Raw genomic sequence first — 22,743 nt, 5'->3', positions numbered from 1 at the left:
AAAAATAGATTTACACAAAATGCAAAATAAGTATAAGGCACAATGCCCAGTTAGCAAGCATGTTTAAGAGATAGAGGTGGAGGCAGCTAGATGACACAATGTATAGAGCACCGGCCCTGGAGTCAGGAGGACCTGAGTTCAAATTTGACATCAGACAATAATTACCTAGCTGTGTGATCTTGGGCAAATCACTTAATTCCATTGCCCTGCAAAAACAAAAAAAAAAATCGAGATAGAGGCAATCAGCTGAATCCTTCCCCTCCTTTTCCTCTGCCACAGGAAGAGAATAGAAGCAGGAGGATGCAAAGTTCTACGATAAAAAGTAAGGGTTTTTTTCAAGATGCTGTAAACTTAGGTGTACACCCAGAAAACACCAAGAACGAATAAAGAAGGAACAAAAAAAGGGGAAAAAAAATCTTTAGAGATAGCAGTGAGCCAAAACAATGATTGACCAATCAATATTTCTGCTGAGAGTGACTGAAACAAGCAACAATATCCCCAAGTCTAAATTTTCTCATCTGTAAAGTATCGAGATCATTACCCCTAAAATCTTCTCTTTCAAATTTTCCTTTTAATGTCAAGGAAGTCCCATCCTCCCAGTGAACACAGGCTCACAGCCTTGGTGCTATCCTTCATTTGTAACTTTCATTCACCAAACATTTCCAATCAATTGTCAAATCTTGTCATTTCTAACTTCACAATATTTCTCCTATTTGGTACTTTCTGTCTTCTCATCATCAGTCACAACCCTAGTTGTTCAGGCCCTATGAACTCCTCACGTGGACTATTTCAATAATCTTTGAACAGGTCTGTTTGTCTCAAGTTTCTTTGCACTGCAATCTATCCTATATTCGGCTACCAAAGGGATATTTCAAAAGTGTAGGGACATTACATAAGATTCTAAAATTCCAAAAAAATCTTTTTCAGATTCAAAGCTCTTCTTAATCTGACCCTTTTCTACCTTTCAAATCTTCTCCCACTTTATCCCTTTCCATGTGCATCTTCACACTGACTACTGACCCATGTTTGGAATGCTTTGTGCCCTTGTTTCTATACCTCAACTTCCCTTTTTCTCAAGATTTGTCTTCTTCATCCCTATTACTAGTGCCTCCTAATATTAGATTATTTTCGAACTACTCTGTGTGTAACTTGCATGTAACTAGATAGTTACATATTTTATTATTTGAATATGAACCTCCTTGAGAGTTTTGTTTTTATTTTTGTTATTTTTATCCCCAGCATTTAACACATTGCCTGATGTGTTATAAATGTTTGTTAAATTGACTTGAAATCATCATTCATGCCACATATCCACAAAAACACATACTGTGACATGACATCAGTAACCAGTCATAAGCTAAACTATATTTACATCTCAACAGAATATCTCATTTTGACATAATACAGCAAAGCTGAAAGAGAGGCTACTGTAGGACAGAGGGCTGCCCTCAGAGGCAGGCCAGTCTGAGCTCAAGATTCACTCTATCACAAGACCTTCCACAGTTCAGGGCAACTCTTTAAGATTAGACTGTACAAGGGGTGGCTAGGTGGCGTAGTGGATAAAGCACCAGCCCTGGAGTCAGGAGTGCCTGGGTTCAAATCCAGTCTTAGACACTTAATAATTACCTAGCTGTGTGGCCTTGGGCAAGCCACTTAACCCCATTTGCCTTGCAAAAAAAAATTAGATTCTAAAAAATTTATCAATTTGCATAACATTAAGTTTTCTTATCAAAGAATTCACAAACCCAGAAAATCACAGGTCTAGAATCCACAAGCTCAATAAACCATTTTTATGTGAAACTTTCTTTACTCCAGACATCAAATATAAGATAGCCTGCCTTTGAAACTAAGATATTTAAAGGAAAAGAATAATTCATGGGATTCTAATGCAAAGAAATGAGTTTGACACCATAAATAATCCTTGGTGATATGGGGGCAGCTAGGTGGCACAGTGGATAGAGCACCAGCTCTGGAGTCAGGAGGACCTAAGTTCAAATCCGGCCTCAGACACTTAATAATTACCTAGCCATGTGACCTTGGAAAAAGCCACTTAAACCCCATTGTCTAACAACAACAAAAAACTTGTTGATATGAGTCAATCTTGAAATAAAATGATGAAAAATATGGTTTATTGAAAAATAAATAAAAGAATAAATAAAATCACAACAGAGCAACAGTGAATATTAAGAGATATATGCGGAGTGTGAGGAAGCAAAGGAATCGAGTAAGACTCAGTGGAGAGAGAAACAGAATACTCAAGAAAAAGTAAGGCAGGCTACATTAATAAAGAGACTGGAGAACAGAGCACCAACTTGGCCAGAAAAGGCTGATTTTGTAACACTGCAAAATTTTAACTATCCACAAATCTTGCTGAAATCTGCCAATGACAAAGCAAATGATAATTCCAAACTTAATGTCAGATTAGTTCCTACTTACCAACAACCCTGGGAATTAGGTTTACTGTTATTACAATTTTACAGTTGAGGAAAAACAGAGATCAAGTGACTCGCCCAAGGTCATATGGGTAATAATTTTCTGAGGCTAAATTTGAACTCAGATTTTCCTGACTGTAGCTATCATCCTCTATCCACTAGGTTACCTTCCTAGCTCAATAATTTATAACTCTTCAGTATAATTCTTCTTCCTCTTCTGCTATATTCTCAGCATCCTTTCAGAAGAAACATGGAAAGTCGCTGTGTATCTATATATGAGGGGGAAGAATGGGATAAGGGAAAGTCCTATTCTGAACCTGATTCAAGGGGTCGAAAGCAGTGGTAGAGCTAATTGCAAAAATCAGCCTATCAGTGCATGCATTAGATCTTTACCAGTAAAGAAAGGAAAAAATAAGGATCAATTCAGATAAGTTCACCTTCTAAAAGAAAAACATCATACAAGCTGTACACATACAAATGTATTTACAATGTAAATAAGAAAAAATCTACAAGGCACTAAGAACCAGGCAAACAAGAAAAGCCTCCTACAGGAGGCCAGAGAAGCCAGAAGGTCAATAAGTAAGGAAAGCAAATTCTATTGTGAGAGATGACCAATGAAAAGACATGGAATCAGAAGAGTTTTGTGGTGTGTAAGAGAAAAGCAAATAAGCCAATATAACCTGATCAGGAAGTAAGAGGTGGGAGATAAGGCATGAGAAGACTGAAAAAGTAGAGTCCAGGTTTTAAAAGACTTTAAAATGCAAATATTTGATCTGGGAGGTAATAGGGAACCATTAGAATTTACTGAGTTAGAGGGCAAAAGGCAGAAGTGGCCAGAACTAAGCTTTAAGAAAATTCTTTTGATTGCTGAATAGATAATAAATTGGAATAGGGACAAACAACCAGAAGGCTACTACTTACAATAGTCCAGGAATTAGGTGATGAGAATATGTACCTGGGTAGAAGCTGTATGTATACAGAGAAGGGGGCATATAGGATATGTTGTAAATGAGACGACTAGACTTGGCAATATTGAGTATGTAGGGTCAGAGTGAAGAACTGATAAATGATCCTAAGAATTCAAGCTTGGGTGACTAGGAAGATGGTAGTATCCTTAAGATTAATAGAAAAATTAGAAAGAGAGGAGGGTTTGGAGAAAAGATAATGATTTTAATGTCTAAACAGATGAATGACTCGGATATTAAAAAGCTACATCATTAACAAATGAGAGAAGCAAGGAAGAGATTATCTTTTGGATTTATAGATGAGGAATGGTTGACAATCAAATATGTAATAAGATCCTCTAAGATAAAACATTCAATTTGTATTATGTAAAAATTATTATTATTATATAATGAGAAATTTTTTATACAAATAAATCTAATGGGTTTTTTGTGTTTTGGAAACAATTGGGATTAAGTGACTTGCAGATGAATAGATGTCTGATTTGTGATTTGAACTCAGGTTCTCTGGACTCTAAACATGGGAAATTAAGTTCAAGTGCTACTGAGTGATGGTTTAACAATTTGTGCTATATGAATGTAACAAAGTTATTGCTTATTTCCTCAAAAATAAAATGGATAATTTCAGAAGAAACTTGTCTTTTCTGAAAAGATGACTAGTAAACTAAGAATTAGGAGAACTTATACAATGATGATACCATTAGGAAAAACAACATGAAAGATTCAGAACTCTCATCTACCCAATGACATGTCAAAAAAGGATATAGAGAAAACAGATCACTCACCTCCTGCCAGGTGATGACCTTAAAGTGACAAGGAAAAGATACATTTTCAAACCATGCTAGCATGAAAATTTATCTTGTTGAGCTATGTAGATTTCTACCAAGTTTATTTTTAAAAATTTGCTCAATCAAGGCAGTGGCAAGGGCAAAGGAAAAAATACTTGTTACTTGAAAAAACAATTAAATTGGAAAAAAAAATTTGTTTTGGACACATCAAATTTGAAATGCCTATGAGAACATTCATTCTGAGAAGCCCAAAAAGCAGTCATTGATATGAGGCTAGAGATAAGAAGAAACATTAGGGCTAAATATAAAGATTTGGGAATCACCTGTAAAGTCATGATAACTGAACTTAGGGAAGCTGATGGAATCACCAAATGAAATAGTACAGGAAGAAAAACAGGTGAGAGCCCAAGACAGAGCCTTCGGGAACATCAACATTTAGTGGGCATGCCTTGGATGAAGATCCAGCAAAGATTGAAGAGCAGACAGAGAGATAGAAAGAGATGAATCCAGAGAATGGCATGCCATGAAAATCTAGAGAGAATATCCACATATCATTAGTGTCAAAGGCTTGAGAGGTAGTTTTTAAAAGTAAAAAAAAGCTAAGGATTGGGTAAAAAAGTCATTAGATTTGTCAAGAAAACATTGGTCACAGTACTGATGAAAGCAGTTTCAATCATTTAGAAGACAGGTTACGAAGGGTTTAAAATTGAGTGAGTAGAAAGTAAATATAGCCAACTTTCTCAAAAGAATATAGCTGAGGAGAAATATAGAATGCTATCTGGCAAGAATAGTCAAAACAAGTGAGGATATTTAAGGATGGGAAAACTATATGTACTAGACTACAGGGAAAGAGTACATAAGAAAAAATACTGAGAATAATAAAGGAGTAAATCTGTTGGAGAAGATGGAAAAAATTGGATTTGGGGTGCATAATATGGGTGTATAACAGAAGCATTTCCCTTGGCAAGAAGGATTACTTCTTCATGAGAGAGAGAGAGAGAAGAGGCAGAACTCGTAATGGAAGATTTCTGAGTAATGTGAGATGAGGGAACTTCCAGTGAATGGTCTCAAATATGCACAGTGAAGTATGAAGCAACATATTCAGGTAAGAGATCAGGTGACTAAGTGTTAGGGGGAGTCTGAAGAGGAACATAGATGTTTAGAACAGTTTACAGTTAAGTGGGATAAGGAACTCATTTTGGCAGTGTAAAGAGAAACCATAAAGTTTTACTGAACATTACAAATATTAGCAATAAACATTCATGAGAAGTCTCTTGTAACACAGTAAAATAATCAAGCAAAACTAAAAATTATATGAACTTTATCTGAAAATGCATTTAACATTCTACATCAGTTGCACTCCATTCTCATCCTCTTCTTTAATTATTTTTTAAACTACCAGATAACTATTTTCATGCTGTACTTCATGGGAAAAGAAAGAAAAATTCATTATAACAATTATGCAAAGAATCAAACAAAACAAATTCCCTCACTGGCTGTATACAAAATTATCTATGTCTTTTTGTGCTCAAACTCTGATTTGTTGTGTTTGCCTATTTCCAAAGTGTAAATGCTAACAGTAAAATTTAACAATTAGCTCTCACAAGCTGACTCAAACAGGCTTCAGGTTATCCCTTCTCCTAGCCTTAGAAAAAACAGGAAAACCTTATGTGTGTGCCTGTGGATGTTCTTGCTCCCCAAAATGGTGACTTGGAGAAAAGTGTATACCTTTAGGGATAGGGGAAATTTTCCTTATTTTATGTTCACTTAAAAAAAATTCAATATTATATAACAGGAGCTGTGCTGAATGTTGGAGATACAGAAAGAAGAAAAAGATAGTCCCTGCCCTCAAGGAGTTTACAATCTAATGGGGGTAGAGGCAAACAAATATAAAGAACAAACCCAGGTTGATTAGGTGCAATGGACAGAGCACTAGCCCTGGAGTCAGGAGGACTTGGGTTCATTTTCATTTATTTATTTATTTAAGAGTTATTTATTCTCATTTTGTACAATGCTTTTTTAATACATTAATAAAATATTCTTGCTTAAGAGTAAACAAAATACCTCCTCTCCCCCCAAAATATAGACTCACTTGAGTGATAAAGTAAAGGGGAGAGAAAAAAATTAAAATTAAAATAAAAAAATAATAGTAATAATTGTAGGTATGACCAGGTGGTGCACTAGACAGAGCACCAGCCCTGAAGACAGGAGTACCCGAGCCCATATCCAGCCCCATACACCCAACAATCACCCAGCTGTGTGACATGTGGGCCACCCCAACTCCACTGCCCTGCATAAACTAAAAACAGAAAAAAAAAGACCTAAAATAAAATAAAATTAGTAGGGGTGGCTGGGTGGCAGACAGAGCGCTGGCCCTTGAGCCAGGAGCACCCAGATCCAAATCTGGCCTCAGATACCTAACAATCACCCTGCTATGCGGCCCCAGGAAGACCACCCAGCCCCATTTGCCCCGCACCCCCCAAAAAATAATAATAATAATAAAAAATGTGCTTCATTCTGTGTTCCAACACCACCAACTCTGTTGTGGGTGGATCACATTCTTTATGATAAGTCCATCACAAAAGTTACTTCCATATTTTTCCACCGTTGCCATTGCTGATCGCAACTCCCTCCTTTTGTATTTCTCCACTACCATGTACTATATTTCTCTCTCCTTTCACTCTGTCTCTGCTGTAGGGTCGCTGAGTGGCGCAGCAGACAGATCCCTGGTCCTGGGGCCAAGAGGCCCCGAGCCCCCATACCACCCCTTAGGCCCAGCATCCACCTAGCCCTAGATCCCGGACAGGCCATCCAATCCCAGCCCCTTGAAAGAAGTAAAAAAGAAAATGTTTTATATCTGGCCACTCTCCCCCCCATGGTCCATCCTCTCCTCCATCATTCACATCCCTACCCCTTCCCCCGTCCCCCCCTTCTCTCCTACTCCAGATGCCTATACCCCATTGAGTATATATGCTGTTTCCTCTCCTAGCCACCTCTTGATGAGAGCAAAGATTCCCTCATTCCCCCTTGCCTCCCCCCCTTCCATATCATTGCAATAGCTCATTGTAATAAAGATAATTGAGAAGGTTCATATGAGTATTACCAGTGTCATTTTTCTATACAGGAACTATATGCAGTTCACTATCATTAAGTCCCTCATATTTTCCCCTTCTCCTCTAATCTCTATGCTTCACCTGGTCCTGTATTTGAAGATCAAACCTTCTGTTCAGCTCTGGCCATTCCAACAGGAACATTTGAAATTCTCCTGGTTCATTTAAAGTCCATCTTTTTCCCTGGAAGAGGACATTCAGTTTTGCTGGGTATTTGATTCTCGGTTGCATTCTAAGCTCTTTTTGCCTTCCAGTATATTATATTCCAAGCCCTACAAGCTTTTAATGTAGTTGCTGCTAAGTCCTGTGTGATCCTGACTGCAGCTCCATGATATTTGAACTGCGTCCTTCTGGCTGCTTGTAATATTTTCTCTTTGACTTGGGAATTCTGGAACTTGGCTATAATATTCCTAGGGGTTGGTTTTGGGGGAATCTCTTTCTCAGGGGGAATCAGTGGATTCTCTCCATTTCTATTTTGCCCCCTGCTTCTAGGATATCAGGGCAATTTTCCTGTAGTAATTCTTTGAAAATGATGTCAAGGCTCTTTTCCTGATCATGACTTTCAGGTATTCCAATAACTTTTAAATTATCTTTCCTAAATCTATTTTTTCAATGAGATGTATCACATTTTCTTCTAATTTTTCATTCTTTTGGTTTTGAAGTATTAAGTTCTGATTTCTCATAAATTCATCAATCTCCCTGAGTTCTATTCTTTGTCTGAAGGATTTGTTTTCCTCAGAGGGCTTTCTTATCTCTTTCTCAATCTGGCCCATTCTCCTTTTACTAAGTGTCTGAGATCAGATCCAAACCCAGGCACTCCTGACTCCAGGGCTGGTGCCCTATCCGCTGCACCACCTAGCCACCCCCCAACTAATATTTTCTTTAAGATTTTTTTCATTAATTTTCGATACTCAAAGGAAATCAATCTGCAGTCAGCAAACAATATAACAAAAATGCAGAAGGAATTAAAACTCAAGTCAAGTGAAGTGAAAAGAGAACATCCAATTATGTTTAATATGTTCAAATAAACAGATCCATAACCTACATCAAGAACATCCAAATCTGCCTAACCTTGTTTCTTTTATTTCCAACATATTTATTCAATAAGAGAAATGATAAGGAAATAAATTTTAGCAAAATATCTAATCATATATCTCATCCTATTTTTGTGGACAAATTAAGAGATGTAGGTTGAATCAGGCTACAAATAAAGTGGATTTGGGGTTGACAATTCCAAAAGAATAGTCATTAAAAGTAAAGATATAGTGGTATTGAGCCCTGCACTTGGAAATTAGAAAGATGAAATTGAATCCTTCCTCAGACACTGTGATCCTGGAAAAGTTACTTAATCCTTCTCCATCTTCAAAATAAAGGGATTGACTTGACAACCTTACAGGTCTCTCTCTCAGATCTAAATCTGTGGTCTTACTTAGAGGAAAGTGGAGTACCTTCACCTGTCTGTCTGTGCTGTTCAATATCCCTATTAATGACTTTTAAAGCATAAACTTAACATCAAAAATATGAACATTTCCCTGTACACAGAACACACACAAAAAACTACATATGAAACTTTGAACATTCACATCATGCTACTTATACTTTCAAAGTATATAATAAATTCCATGTTACATTCTAAACTTTTATTTGTGCTTCTTTCTAAACTGCTTTCTGTTTGGCTCTGTACATTTATAAAGCTGTTTTAAAGACCCAATTCCTTTTCATAATGATTGCCAACATCTCCACCACCCTGTGTTAGTGCCCCTATTCTGTCTTTGGAGTACTGCTCCTTCAGGGTGTTCTCTGATATCACAAGTGGAGCGATAGGAATTGGGTGGGGGGAGGGATGCTGAAAGTAACTGACCCAGAATGTCCCAGTCTGAACATTGAAATATTCAGCATTAGGTGCTATTACTACTTGGGGCTTCAAAGATCCCTTTTCTGATGATCTCATTGAAGATTTCAGACTAATTTGAGACTTTTTCTGGGGAGCCCTCAACTCTTGCTGTCTCTGAATACAGAACCTTATAGGTTATACATGATTTTGGCCTGTCCTCTTTCGATGGGAGGTCACTCATTGGTTGGCACTAGTTTTACTGATAACCACTTTTCTTATTTCTGTTAGTTCTGGCTAACTCTGTAAAGCTCTAGAGTGAAAGAAGTCACTTGTTATAGTAAATTTGCTCAATGGATTTCTTGATCCGTCTTTGGTCTGGTATGAATTGGAGTTAAACAAACTGGTCTGCCTCCTTTCAGGCAACCATCCTGGCCAGAAGTGTCCAACTGACAGTCTCAGATTGATTACTGAGAGGCTAAGTGACTTTCCCTACAGTCACAGACCCAGTGTGTTTTAGTAGTCATATTGGTTCTCATTAATGGGGAAAGGGAACAAGAATTTAAGCACCTACTATATGCCGGGCACTTTGTTAAGCCCTTTACAAATAATATGTCATTTAATTCACACATCTCTTCTGTAAGACAGATGCTATTAACATCCTCAATTTTACAGTTGAGGAAACTGAAGCAGGCAAAAGTTAAGTGACTTTCACAGGCGGGATCACACAGCTAGCATCTATCTGGTTGGATTTGAAGTCAGGCCTTCCTGACTAGATTTAGCTACCTCTAAGTAGATGACCTCCTTAGGAAAATAGAGTAAAAAAAGATATGCCTGGGTTTTTATCTGCATCAATAAAAAGAGTATTCATCTTGAGGTTATCACAGATCCATCATAACCATATTACAGTTGCATTTATGCTCTCCCAATGATGAGACATGGAGGTAAAAAAGATGGTTATTCCAATGTTCTGCCATCTAAATGTCTGATTTACTCAATGCTTCAAGCAAAATTTTATTTCAAACTCTTTGAGTGGAATTATATATATATATACACACACAAATAATCAAGCCCCTAAATAAGAAAATATATACATTTCTAGGTTTGTCAAGAAAAATATTGTACTCTGTGTTATATGCATAACTCTGCCAGAAATTATTGGTCTACACTCAGCATTTCTACTTAATGCGAGAGAGACTAAAAAGTATGGATATCCATCCTACCTTTAAAATCTCTCTTGGACACACTCTGAAGTTACAATTAATAGTTTTTCACAAAGAAAAAATTTCATAGGTAAGATAAAACAGTTATAATTGAATATTTTGCTCTTCACCCTGAGGAGTTATTTTCCTAAAATTATTCAATTTTGTATTTAACACTCTTTCCAAAGAATCTTTTTTCATGAGCAACTCAGGATAGTTTTGGGAAGTAAATTAATCAATAATCCCATACTCAGATCATAAACCTAATTATTTTAGGAAGAATGCCATCCTGGCTAATCAAGACTCTCAGGATGTTAATAAGAATGATGTAAAAGAAATTCAGTGCAATATTTTTAAGTTCATAGTTAAAGAAAAACAGATAAGGATTTCTTATTCTGGTTAGTTATACCAGAACTTCAGACTACAATACTGTGCAAATGTTACTTTTGCAACCATGTAACCTAAAAAGGAAACAACATTTGAGGCTTCCTCATGTATGCTTCTACAGATTGAATTCTGTATCATTTGTATTTGTTTTTCAAATATTGCTAGAATTAATAAAATTTACATTAATTTAAAAGCAGAGAAGAAGGGAAAGAAAAGGGAGAGTAAGAGAGGGAGAGACAAGTATCTAGAAAATGAGACATAATTGCCCCAATGTAACTTGGTTAGACTAAAGTAGTGTATTCACTTCCTTTTTTTTTTTTTAATTTTTTTGCAAGGCAAATAGGGTTAAGTGCTTTGCCCAAGGTCACACAGCTAGGTAATTATTAAGTGTCTGAGGCTGGATTTGAACTCAGGTACTCCTGACTCCAGGGTCGGTGCTCTATCCACTGCACCACCTAGCCGCCCCCAAAGGCCACATCTTAAGAGGGATTTATATAAAATGTCTAAAAAGTGGCTATCAAAACAAGGGAACTGGACATATGTAAGGATAACTGAGGGTTAAATTTTAATACAGCACAGTCTTAAGGAGGCTAAATAGTATAGCATGGTTCTTAAGAAGTAGTCTATTTATGATCAATATGGAAATGTTAAAAATGATTATACATGAGTGCCTATATTACATTTATTGCTATGGGGGGAGGAAGATGAATGATGAAACTATCTTGGTAAATAATTGGAAAAAATAAAATGAGATAACTTTTAAGAAGCAATCTGTTATTCCTTAGTCCTTGCCAACTAGTCGTGGAACCAAATCTATATAGATTGTTCTGCCAATGTTCAGCCAATATCATAGATGCACCTGGGTCATGAAAAATTACCAACAAAGAAATAATGGGATGAAAGTTCTGAGAAATAGCTATATTAAAATATGTTCTAAAAAACTAGTTGTATTGAACTAAGTTCTAAGAATAAGTACATTATGTATGAGGTTGGGTTTTTTTTTGATATCCAAAGGATTAACTACTACTCTGTTGACTGGCATTAAAAAAAAAGAAAGCTATGGGGGGCAGCTAGGTGTAGCAGTGGATAGAGTACAGATCCTGGAGTCAGGAGGACCAGAGTTCAAATATGACCTCATTCACTTAATAATGATCTACCTCTATGACCTTGGGCAAGTCACTTAATCCTATTGCCTTGCAAAAAACAAAACCAAAAGCCCCCCCCCCAAAAAAAGAACACTTTATTTCATGTGCAGCGTGTTCTGTAGGCCACCCACATGAATGTATATACTTTGAATACTAATTTTCTCTTTTTCAATAAACTATTATTTCAAAGACTGTCATCATGTAGGTTCTTTTCAACCTAACAACTTGATGTAGACTTGGCAGATTTCTCAGGCACTAGAAGAACAGTTGGGGCAGTTAGGTGTCATAGTGGATAGAGTCAGGAAAATCTAAGTTCAAATCTGACTTCAGACAATTTATTAGCTTTGCCTGTGGATAAGTTATTTAACCTTAATTGTCCCACTAACACCAAAAAAAGTAGGTTAGTGAATTCCATGTGAGTATTTATGACCACTTTCTAGCAGGTAAGAGATTCTGAATTTCTGGGAATGATTTATTATGCATCTTCTGACCCAAGGGAGGATTGGGGGTGGGAGGGTGTAGTAGTTTTATCCCATGCTGGAATAACAGCCTGATTTGTTCAAGAGACTGATAGAAAAAGTAACAGTCTATTGAAAGAAACAATTCTCTATTGTGGGCCTACATAATAATAATAATAATAATAATAATAATAATAATAATAATACCAGTTAAATAAAAGAGACTGAATCAATTATAATCAGCTATTTCAAAGATAAGTCAAAGATATGTATTAAGCAAAACTCTTTGTCTAAAGCTCAAAGTAAGAAATTCAGTCAGTAATAGATTTAGAGAAACAAGGAGATATCAAAAGGGGGCAGTTCCTATGTAAATTCCCAATCTTACTAGTAATAAAAGGAAAATTAGACAAAAGTCAACCCGTAAGTTGTGATGAATCATAATTAAGAGTAGTAAATAAGTTTCTTATTCCTATGATTTTAACTGTTCCTAATTCTGCTACTATTACAACTTCTATACCACTGATCATGTTTCTTTTGATCTTTGTTTTGTTTTCTTCCATTACTGAATCTAAATTCTTGTCTGTATTTATTTTGGGAAAATCTCATTGTGGATGAAAAAAAAATCCCCTAATCTTTAATGATTTAACTACTATCTTTTTCAGAGTTTAAAGTCTCTTTTCTTCATACTACTGAGTTTCCAAGTTTTCAAAACATGCATTAAATTTGTGTTCCTAATTCTAGCCAGGTTAGGGATATAAAGTGATAAAGGTATGAGGAAAGATTCTTTCCCCTTTGTAGAAATTTATAGCAATGCAAACTAATTAGAACCTGAATTTGTGAACTGGAAAGGAAACTTATTTAGCAAGTAGTAGTGAAAGTCTAATAAATCCTGCTGGGTTTGGGGGTTTGCTCTTCCCTAAGACTAACCTAAATACAAACAGCAGCTTTCTCTCTCTCTCTCTCTCTCTCTCTCTCTCTCTCTCTCTCTCTCTCTCTCCTTCTCCCTTTTTCCATTTCCATCACTACCTTATACAGTGACAGATTTATTTATTATAAAGGAAGGAGGATATTTTTACCACCTAAAGAGTAAATTTAATTGACTAAGTTATAAGCAAAATCACCTAAAAGGAATTGGAATGAACTGTGACTCTGCAAGTTCTTAATAAACTAATTTGGAAGTACTTTTTTTCTGACATTTTAAGGAACTATTTATAAACTCTGAAAATTTCATTTTAAGAAGGGATTGTTAATAACACTCGTCACAGATTAAAACAGAAGCCAAGAATTTAGTTTTTAGTATGAGAAAGAAAAAAGGAAGATTTCCAAGACTCTAAGATTATTATTCCATTTGAGAGGTACTTGTTTTCTCCTCAAATAGTTATTTTTAAGATTTCTCATGATTTCCAAACTTTATTTCACAAATTTTGACATACTTGACAGTATTAAAAATATAGAAAGTTATATAACTTAAAATCGAACAATTTAAGTTCTGTATTTGTACTGGATTGGTAAATTCAGGAAAATTATTATTTACAGCATGGCTGAGCTATTTTCTGAATTGCAGTTGCTGATTCCCCCTTCCAAATATATGACGAATTCAATCTTAAATTACTATATGCTGCTTTCTCAAAGCAACTAGTAATTGAATGCCCAAAATGATAGATTAAATAAAATTATTCTTTGTATGGAACTGGAGCAATTTATTTCATGGTTTATGTTCTAAGTTCATAATATTCTTGTATGTTATTCTTACTATCCTAAATTTTTTTTACATTGTGATTTTAAGAAAATATCACATAAGAAATGCTGTTAATTTGAAAAACAATTCCTAGAATGTACTGCATTTGAAATTAGATTAACTCTCCTTTTTAATCTTAATATTGTGTAATAATAAATTTCAGGTGTCACTTATCAAGGATCATTATTAATTATTAGCTTACTGTAACCCTTACTGATTAGTAAAACTTACTGTGTAAGTGTTAGGACTATAATTTGATTTGTTTTGCATTTTGAATTCAGTTATAATATTTTGAATTATTGTTAAACCAGAAATATACTGTTCAGAGAAAATGCTTGAGGTGCTCAGAGAAAGTGCAATCTGAAAATGCAAGAGGTGGATGTTGCCTGGTATGGTTGAGGCCTCAATCTGGGATGGTGAGAAGGCAGCTATATAAAGGTAATGGCAAGATCCTCCTGATTCAGTTTCTCTAGTATACTGCTTCTATTTTTGAATATGAATTATTTTTCATCTGGTTGATTATGAATCTAGTTACAATACCCTGTGAAAAATATAGAATTCTTTTGCATGACTGCAAAATTCATGCCTTCCATCTAATATCAAACAAAGCTAGGGAACTTTGTTTTGTTATACTTATTATAGTTCAATCTGTGTCTTTAGGTTTAGCTCTGGGAATATATAGTCCTGAAACTGTTACAATTATGTGTTTCCTCTTTTCATAGCAAATTTTTCTGACCATGGAAAGAGAATTGCAAAGTTTTATAATGGATGCTATCTTTTGCTGCAAGCATTTTTGAACTGCTATAAAGGGATGCAAATATAAAGGACTGTATTGCTTTAATTTTACAATTCTGAATTTATAATCAGTAAAAGTCAAATTCCTAGTCCAGGCAACTTGGACAAATCAGTTTTTAGACTTGTTATTTTCTTGTTCACTGGATCAATAGTTAAATATACATTTATTAGATTATGGCTGATCATCCTCAAAGAGGGGACTGGATAAAATTGTGATGTGAGATGGATGTAAAAGTTTTCATTCTTAAAAAATTCTGGAAACTTCAATTTAGGAAAGCAACAAGATTTGACTCTTTCCAGTTTAAAATTAAAACAGGTATGTTTTGCTTTTAAATATTTTTCACGGGGTAAAAGATTACATATAATAAAGTCATGATAACAATAATAATATTGGTAGCCTTAGAAGTTTTGCTATTGTTCCAATGAAGAAAACAATGGAAAAGCCCAAGTAAAGATGATGGTCTTAATCTATATATTTTAAATTTTGTCCTAGAGATAATAAATACCAAAGTCCTTTCACATCTATTTGATTATCCATATCTATGACTAGATACCAAAACCTTGGGTGTATATGTATATGTATATGTGTGTGTATATATATTAGTAATTATTTTTAATAATTTCCTATAATGTCTCAAGTTGGACTGAGGTTTTCACAGATGCAATTGTTTTAATTAATTGTCAAGAAATGCTTATAAAAATGTTTTGAAAATAAAAAGATAAAGGAGGATGTAATTTTCCTTCACAATACAGTTTAAATTACTGTACTTGAAGGTACATTTTATATGCAAAAAAGATAAAGGAAATAATTGTAGTCCTCAAGCAGAACACAAATGGAACTTCTCTGTCAAACCACACAGAAGATAAGGAAGGGTTCAATGAAGCTGTTTTTGTGTTTTTTGTTTTTAGGTTTTTGCAAGGCAAATGGGGTTAAGTGGCTTGCCCAAGGCCACACAGCTAGGTAATTATTAAGTGTCTGAGGCTGAATTTGAACTCAGGTACTCCTGACTCCAGAGCCAGTGCTCTATCCACTGTGCCTGCCACCTAGCTGCCCCTCAATGAAGTTTTTAAAGGATTTTTCAAAAATGAAAAATAAGTCTACAATGTAATCTAACTGCTTGATTAAAAAAGTTTTCAAATTTGCATAATGCTGTATTCATAAGAAAGAATACATTTTAATATAATTTTATTATTCTATTTAAAATGGTTAAATTGTTCATAAAACTTCAAATCTTTAAACAATTTGTATTGTATTTTGTAATTTTTCTTAAATAGGAGATTGATTTCTTTTTTTCCTTTTTGTTTTAGGTCTTTCTGACAAAAGAGACAGAAAGACTTAGTTTTACAAAGTGAGGTCCTCAAAGATACTTTTAAAGACTCTTCCTCAAGCCTCTAGATAGAATTATTCTTACCATACATAAGTAGTTTAATTTGATGTTCTTTCTATAGATCTAAAGTTAATAAGGTTAATTTAATGAAGACTTGCACTGACTCATACCACATAAACTAATTACTGAAGATCCAAAGTAAAGAAATTTTTTGAGGTCCTACTAAACCATACTAAGTCTTATTACCATAAGTAGATATAAGGAACATTAAACTGACTTGGAACCTAGAAAATGGATCTACTAGAAGAAATACCTCTGCCAATATGTGCTAAAAACCAGTCTAATTCCAACTAAAAACACCGAGATGCAAATTTAAGGATATTGGACTCTGAGTTTAAGCGAAACTAACTGAACAAAAAGAGGACAATAGTGAAGACCAGATCCCTGACATAGAATTTCCAAAGGAACATGTTTCCAGGAAGCAACTTCATGAAACAGACATCTAAGGCCAAGTCAAAGAAATGATTAGAGGGTCATTAACTAAATGCTGCACATATGTATTTGTCCAAACTTTAATCTTATCCAGCATCTGAATTACATTGGGAAATTAGTGAAAGGTACATTTTTTAAGGAATATTCTTCAAAAGCAAAACAGTATTCTAAATTTTCTGATTCATTCTATTGTAATATTATTAGTTTTGTTAGATATTTACTTCTATGGAAATGATGGTTATACAAGCATCAAAGAACTATAGAATTCTAATATAACAAAGTTCAAGAAGATTAGAATTCACTCAAGTATCAAACTGAGTATCAAATTGGTATCAAAAGGATAAATGAAGGTTAAATTGTAATATTGCAGTCTTAAGTAGATTAAAAACCGTAAACCAGAGCATGGTTTAGGGGAGCAAATCTCCAAAAGTTCCTTAGGTCCTGTCAAGAACAAGGACATGTCCTGGAATCAAACCTAAAAAGATTGTTCTGCCAATGTTTTAAGTCAGTGTTACTGATAGTCTCCCAGGTCATGATAAACTTACCAAGGAATAAATAATGGAATGACAGTTCTTAGAAAGAGCTGTATAGAAATGGTCTGTAAACATCATACTGAACAAGCTCAAAGTGTTATTAAGCTCTAACTGGTTATTAAATATAAACTCCGAGTTTTTTTCTGCTCATTATTTTTCCTCATTTCAATAATTTCTCTTTAATTTCAAGGATGATCTCCACATAGATTCATTTCAACAAAACACATCCCATAAAAGGATCAAATGAAAGAATCTGTGATTTTTAGTTTAGATAAGTTAAAATTCAGGCAGCTGCCATCGAGCACTTGAAGGACTAGTATATTAGACTATTATACCTAGATGCAGAGGACAAACTAGGAGTAAAGAGATAAAAATGGTCAAGGAACAAATTTATGTTTGTTATAAAAAAGAGCGGGGGGAGAGCCAAAATGGCTGCTTGAAGGCGGCATTTCCTGAAAACTCTGACCCCCCCAAAAAAATTCCAAAAAAAACAAAGGATGGTTCTAGCCAAAATTTAGAGGGGCAGAACTCACAGAAAGACTGAATGATACATTTTCCCAGTCCAAGATAATTTAGAAGTTCCTTGGGAAAGGTGTGCCTCACCAGGACCTGGGGCAGAAATAAAGCCATGGTCCAGCCCAGCCCAGCCCAGCAGAGAGATCACCTGCAACAGCTTGAAGGGGCCATGAGAGAACTCTGCTATACTAAAATGAGTGTGGAGTAAAGAGCACCAGCCAATAGAACCTGCAGAGAGAATCGGGAGAAAGTAGCTTGCACCCCCAGAGACAGTAAGGGAAGTCTACAGAGATTTCTCTACTCTCCCTGGGGTAGGACTCTGCTATTTGCCTACTCTCACATACTGCAGTTTAGGCCTCCAGACTAAATAACCAAGCTGGACCTCTCCATATAGCCCTAGGGCAGAGGGCAGTGCTGTGGTCATCTACATATCAAAGCACAGGCTAGAGAGAATAAGACCTTGGACGAATAAAGGTCCTAGTGGGGTGTCCCCCCCCAAAAGAACCCCAAAGCCTTGGAAGTGCTGTAAATTAGTCTTGGACTGAGGAAATGAGTAAATAACAGAAAAAGAAGAATCTGACCACAGAGAATTACTTTTAGTCCCATGGAAGATCAAAACACATACTCAGATGATGACAAAAATTGAAGCTTTAGTATCCAAAACCTCCAAGAGAAATAGAAAAATGGGCTCAGACCATAGATGAGCTCAAAAAAAAAAGGCTTTGAAAAGCAATTAAGGGAAGTGGAGGAAAAATTGGGAGGAGAAATGAGAGCAATGCAGGAAAATCATGACAACCAAATCAAAAGTTTGGTGAAAGATATACAAAAAAATACTTCAGAAAATTATGTTAAAAACCAGTTTAGGCCTAATGGAAAAAAGCAAAAAAAAAAAAAAAAAAAAAAAGGCAAATGAGGAGAAGAATGCCTTAAAAAGTAGAATTACCCAGCTGGAAATGGAGATAAAAAAAGCTCTCTGAAGAAAATAACTCCTTCAAATGCAAAATGGAACTAAAGGAAGATGATGACTTTGCAAGAAAGCAGGAAGAAATAAACTCTTCCAAAAAAGTCAAAATTAGAAGAAAATGTGAAATATCTCATTGGAAAAACAACTGACCTCGAAAAACAGATCCAGAAGAAATAATTTAAAAATTATTGGACTATCTGAAAGCCATGACCAGGAGAAGACCCTGACTTCATTTTTCAAGAAATAATACAGCAAAATTGCCCTGAGATCCTAGAAGCTGAGGGTAAAATAGAAATTGAGAGAATTCACTGGTCACCCGCCGAAAGGGATTCCAAAAGAAAAACTTCTAGGAATATTACTGCCAAATTCCAAAACTCCTAAATCAAAGAGAAAATTCTAAAAGCTGCCAGAAACAAACAATTCAACTACCGAGGCTCCATAGTCAGGATTACACAGGATCTGGCAGCATCTACATTGAGGGCTCATAAGGATTGGAATATGATATTCCGGACAGCAAAAGATCTTGGTTTACAAACAAAAATCAACTACCCAGCAAAAATGAACATCCTCTTTCAGGGGAAAAGATGGACTTTCAATGAAACAGAGGACTTTCAAACTTTCCTATTGAGATGACCAGAGGTGAACAAAAAGTTTGATCTCCAAGTACAGGATACTGGTGAAGAAAGTGGAAGAGAGGGACTAACTATGAGGAACTTGATGATGTTGAACTCTTTGTATTCCTGCATGGGAAGAAGATATTGATAACTCATATGAACTTTCTCATTTATAAGAGCTGTTAGAAGGAGAATATATAGACAGGACATAGAAGGAGTGGAATATAATGGTTTGATGTGGTAAAAGGAAGGAGTTAATGGGTGATGGGGGAAAGTACTGGGAGGAAAGAAAAGGAGATGAAGAAGAAGCTGAGAGATTTCACATAAGAGTGAAGAAAAAGCTTTTTCAATGAAGTGGGGGGGGGGGAACCAAGGGGGAATGAGTGAACCTTTATTCTCATCAGAAATGGCTCAGAGGGGTGGCTAGGTGGCGTAGTGGATAAAGCACCGGCCTTGGAGTCAGGAGTACCTGGGTTCAAATCCGGTCTCGGACACTTAATAATTACTTAACTGTGTGGCCTTGGGCAAGCCACTTAACCCCACTTGCCTTGCAAAAACCTAAAAAAAAAAAAAATGGCTCAGAGAGGAAATGACATACACACTTTATAGGGTGAGGAAATCTATCTTGCCCTGGAGAAGGATGGGAGGAAAGGGATGGGATGAGGGGGAATGGGGGAAAGGGGGGAATAGGTGATAGAAGAGAGGGAAGATGGAGGGAGAGGGTACTCAGAGGGTACATTTTTGGACAGGGCCAGGATGAAAGGAGAAACAGAACAGAATAAATGAGTGGGGAGAAATAGAGTGGAGGTACAGCTAGTAATAGCAATTGAGGGGGAAAATATTGAAGCAATTTCTCTGGTGGACTTATGATAAAGAAAGCAACTCACTCCAGAGACAGAGGCACCGAAATCTGAACAGACCGAAGTACAATTTTTTTTCTCTCTCTATTCTTGAGGTTTCCCATCTTCTTGGGGGGGGGGGGGTTATGTTTATTCTTATAACATTCAATTTACATCAATGTATGGCATGGAAATAATTTAGAGACTGCCAGACAACTTTCTGCGTGTGTGTGTGTGGGGGGATTGCAGAATTCAGTCTTGCAAAAAATGATGGGTACATATTACTATTGTATATAATTGGAAAACAAATAAAATGATAAAATGTTTAAAAAAAAGAGCCCTTCAAGAAGAATAAGGTGTAATAAGGCCTACCTCAAAGAATAGAATACTGCCGCTAACTAAAATTTTCAACCAGTGGTTGAATGACTACTTGATGGAAGCACTGCAGAGGGATTTTGGATCAGATGTAGGTTAGATGGATTCTGAGAGTCCCTTCCAAAGGCACAGAGGAACTAATGCTCACAGAGAAAATAAAAAAAATTGGTTTAGGAAGAGTAAGGGAGAGGTAAAGTTAAATGCATAAGTTATAAGCAGAGAGAGTTCATTGTTCTGAAGGATTAGTTAGAATAAGACTGAGTGAAGTGGAAAGATCAGCAGGAAGTTATTAATGAGAAGGAACTGAAGCATGGAGAAACTAAGATATTTGAAGGAACATCTAAATAACTATTGAAATGCTGAGTATAAAGATATGACAGGGGCAGAGAACTATAACCAAAGCAAGGAATCCAATGTTATCAAGCAAAGCACATTGTGAAAACAAATGGGAACTGCAATGTATTGCTTCAGGTTGCAAAAAAAAAAGTCCTTAGAAAGACATGATTTAGGTGGCCAAAATTGCATATTCAAGCTCATAATCCTAAATAAAGAGATAAACATAGACCTCAAACTATCCTTGAGAAATCAGATAAAATGTACTAGAATTTTAGTATTATCACAGATCAAACTATCACTATCAACCAAATATAATATTAAGTAACAAAACTTTAAAAATATTTTACTTGATATTAACATGCTATAATAGCCATAATCTCAAAACTATATGAAATGGAAAAGTTTTAAAAACATAAGAATCAAGTAGAAAAAAAATCATAACCCCATACAAACAGCATGAGGATATATATCTCTCTGGAGTAATCCCACAGATTCTGCCAGTTAGCCTATAGAAGATATACATAAAAAAGCATATATCCAAATTTTCTTATTGTTACGAAGTAGAATTATTTTATTCACTTTTGCAATAATACCCCAAAAGTAATTATATAAGAATAGTAGGAGGAAGGCAACTTTTACTAGGACTGTTTTTATCTAAATTCCAACAAAATGATGAGAATGAGATCAGCATTATCATTATCAGCACCACACCACCACCACCACTGCTTATATTTGTAAAGCATTTTAAATGCTTTACATATTATTATTATTATCTCTTTGACTCTCACAATTAGTCTGTACAAGAAGTATAAAGTATTAAACCTGTTTCTGAGATAAAGAAATTGAGGTTCAAGAGGTTGTCATTTGCCATAATTACACAGTCACTGGGCTAAAAATGAGATTTGGACACAGATTTCTGTTATTATCAAATCCATCAGTCTTTCCACTATGTCACATTTCCTTTCAGGTGTAACTCACTGGGCCTCACATAATCCAAGGTCCTGAAATGATGGAAGGTGGTGTCAGGTGGTCTCTGCTCTTTCTCTCCAAAATCCAGGCAAGAAGTGGTTGATTTAGAAAAGAAATTAAGATGTGAGCAATAAATATCTGGTGATCAGAATAGCCAAGCTAGAATGAACTTAGGCTTCTGGACAGTTTCATATCTTCAACCCCCAAAAAGCAGAGAATGTCACAGATCCAGAAGATTTACTATATCAAGAGCATCATCTTTTTTCCCTCCTGTAGTCCTATTGGTACCACTGGAGTCTTTGGTTCAGGGCTTCTAATTCAAAGGAGTCACCAGAAAAGGAGCACTCTCCATTTTGTCCCTGATTACCAGAAGCAGGATGGCTCGGGTGGCGTCATCTCTCTTCCCTATGTGTTACTGAGGAGGATGAGGAGTTCTTTCTTCCTGTGCATACCTTTTTTTTCTTACAAACGTTTTTATTTAAATATAAGACTTTCAACACATAAAATGACACACATTTTCAGTCTCTTCTTCTTCACATCTCTCAGGATTCTTTGTTGATTCATTAGAATTCACTTCTCTTTTTTAGGGTCAAAGTAATGTGCATACTTCCTCTGCTTCTGCTTTTTTCATTCTGATAATTTCTTAAGTTTTTTCAAATGGCTCTATTTTATCTTAATGACATTATAGTAGAGCTTTAATTAACATTCCACAATTTATTTGACTACTCCTCTATTATTGAACATTTAGTTGCTTCGAGTTTTGTTTTCTGGTTGTACATGACATTGTTTTAAAAAGTCACTGAATAGAAAGCATTTCTCTTTTTATTTTTTTTTTAGAACACTTTAAAGGCATAATCTCAACACTGTAATTATATGAAGAATGAGAAGGTACAGATACTTCTTTAACTTTTATCGCTAGCTATTACACT

The 22,743-nt window shown here is 35.5% G+C and overlaps 1 protein-coding gene across 7 annotated transcripts in view; it reads right to left on the bottom strand.

Moving 5' to 3' along the window:
* Positions 1-22,743, bottom strand: part of SRPK2 (SRSF protein kinase 2) — a 250,382-nt gene that overhangs the window by 4,565 nt on the left and 223,074 nt on the right. The gene's annotated exons all lie outside the window — the stretch shown is intronic.

Source organism: Macrotis lagotis, chromosome 7 (assembly GCF_037893015.1).
Source record: "Macrotis lagotis isolate mMagLag1 chromosome 7, bilby.v1.9.chrom.fasta, whole genome shotgun sequence".
NCBI lineage: Eukaryota > Metazoa > Chordata > Mammalia > Peramelemorphia > Peramelidae > Macrotis > Macrotis lagotis.
Note: the sequence above shows the minus strand (reverse complement) of the source record. Positions and strands in the feature narration are given on the sequence as shown.